General features: G+C 48.1%; 1 long non-coding RNA gene across 1 annotated transcript; it reads right to left on the bottom strand.

The window, feature by feature from the left end:
* On the bottom strand, positions 1-1,107 carry LOC133927939 (uncharacterized). The gene is made up of 3 exons (XR_009911402.1): positions 988-1,107; positions 561-703; positions 1-122 (listed from the first exon to the last, which is right to left on the bottom strand). It is a non-coding gene; the product is annotated as an uncharacterized LOC133927939 (long non-coding RNA).
* Positions 1,108-2,405: the final 1,298 nt, after the last annotated feature.

The raw sequence follows: 2,405 nt of genomic DNA, 5'->3' as shown, positions 1-2,405 counted from the left end.
GCTTCTTTAGCAGCCACGCCAAATGCCCGTTCCAAGAAAGCATCGGTCTTGTCGATCCATTCATTGGTGACCTGACCCTGACTTGCGCGGCCCGTGTACATCCACTCACGGTCCTCCATCCTCTAACATATATAGCGGCGAGTAATATAAACATCAATTGCATCTACACGACGTTCCTACTATCTATAATAGGTGAGGATAGGTCCTAATCCCACGCGAGGATCCGTAGATGAGGTTAGTTTCCATGCTCTACTCCTATTCGAGACAGAATTTCGGCAGCACCTCCCCGCTGTTCTCCAAATACACATCCTGCTAGGGAGAGTGTGTATCCGGAGAACAACAGGGAGATGATGCCGAAACTCTGTCTCGGATCTGAGCAGACCATGGAAACTAACCCCACCTACGCATCCACGGGCTGTCCAAAAAACGTGGACAATTCGAAACAGATACGGTTTTAGATATGGAAATATCTGCATATTTCCAACCGTATCTCTTTCGAACGGGAGACGCCTAACTGGGTTACGTGATCTACGACCATGATACGGAAAGAGGGGTTATACCTAGGGTGGCGGTGGAGTCAGGCTAGCGGGGCCGTGGCGGGTCGGTGCAGTGGCGAGGCGACGCGGTGCAGGCAGACCCGCAGCGGCAAGGAAGGCGATCGGGGTCGCCGAGGTACTCCGGTGCCGCTCCGACTGGCTCTTCTCTGCAAAAAAAGAAACATAAAACTGTCAATACAAAATTTCGGCAGCACCTCCCCTGCACGGTGAGGTTTCCAAAACCTGCAAGAAAACCAATGGCACGATGGCCGACATGCACATATATATGAACGGCACGATGGCCGACATGCACAAGATTATATCCAACCACATATATATAACAATGTCACAACCACTCCTACGACTACTTAGACTACCACCACTGCTACTCTACCACTACTACTACCGCAACTACTAGTAATACTACGATGACGACGACGGTATGACATACCTAGTGGGCGTCGTAGGGCGGCGGTGGTGAAGGGGCCAGGGCGCCGGTGGACAAGGCGACGGCTGGGGAAGCGTCGGGGACGTGGCAACGGCGGCCGGGGCGCCTCCTCCTCCTCCTCCTTCTTCTTCTTCCTTCCTCCTTCTTCCTCCTCCTCCTTCTCTTCCTCCTTCTTCCTTCTCTCCTCCTCCTCCTCTCTTTCTCCTCCTCCTCCGGCGGCGCGGCGCTGGGGGCGGCGCGGGCGGCGCGGGCGCGGGCGGCGCTGGCGCGGGGGCGGCTGGCGCGGGCGCGGGCGCGGGCGGCGGCAGCGCTGGCGCTGGCAGGTGCGTGTGTGCGGTGTGTGTGGGCCGGCTGGGCCGGGGGTTAAATCCCCCCTTTGCCGAGTACCCCCGATCTGACACTTGGCAAAGAGGGGTTTTTTTTAAAAAAATTTAAAATTCTTTGCCGAGTGCCCCCGATCTGGCCCTCGACAAAGAGGGGTTTTTTTTAAAAAAAAATTCAAAATTCTTTGCCGAGTGCCAGACGTCCTGGCACTCGGCAAAGAGGCTCCTTTCCCGAGTGTCATTTTTTGACACTCGGCAAACCCTATTTTTTTTTCACTTTTGACCTCCAAACTTTTTCTGCAGTCCTCATACAATACCTGGTACTATATGTTCCAATGTGGCATATTTCTCGGACTTTTTCTATATTTCTTTAATTTATTTCAATTAATTGAATTTTCTTGGATAATTCAAATTATAAATGCTAGTCATTCGAATAATGAAAAAAAATGAATGGAAAAATGATATTCATGTTATTTAGTATAATGTGAGGCTGTATCCAGGAACAGACCACAAATTTCGAACATCTTGTTCACGAAACATGACCACGAACTTGCGGTAAACTTCTTCGGAGATTCTTCGGTTTGCAAGCATCATACGTGACAACTTGCGCAAAACCTTCTCAAATTTTTATCACAGTCTCCACATATGATATCATGACATCTTGACAAGTTTCATGATTTTCGGACTTCGTTTGCTTTTTATACAATTTAAAAACAACTCGACCGCAAGTTCGTGGTCATGTTTCGTGAACAAGATGTTCGAAATTGGTGGTCTGTTCCTGGATACGGCCTCACATTATACTAAATAACATGAATATCCTTTTTCCATTCATTTTTTTTCATTATTCGAATGACTAGCAGTTATAATTTGAATTATCCAAGAAAATTCAATTAATTGAAATAAATTAAAGAAATATAGAAAAAGTCCGAGAAATGTGCCACATTGGAACATGGAGTACCAGGTATTGTATGAGGACTGCAGAAAAAGTTTGGAGGTCAAAAGTGAAAAAAAAAACTTAGGGTTTGCCGAGTGTCAAAAAATGACACTCGGGAAAGGAGCCTCTTTGCCGAGTGCCACATGTTTGCCGAGTTCTTTCTC

The sequence above is a fragment of the Phragmites australis genome, chromosome 9, assembly GCF_958298935.1.
Source record: "Phragmites australis chromosome 9, lpPhrAust1.1, whole genome shotgun sequence".
NCBI classification, from domain to species: Eukaryota; Viridiplantae; Streptophyta; class Magnoliopsida; order Poales; family Poaceae; genus Phragmites; species Phragmites australis.
This window is presented reverse-complemented; position numbering and strand designations above follow the sequence as displayed.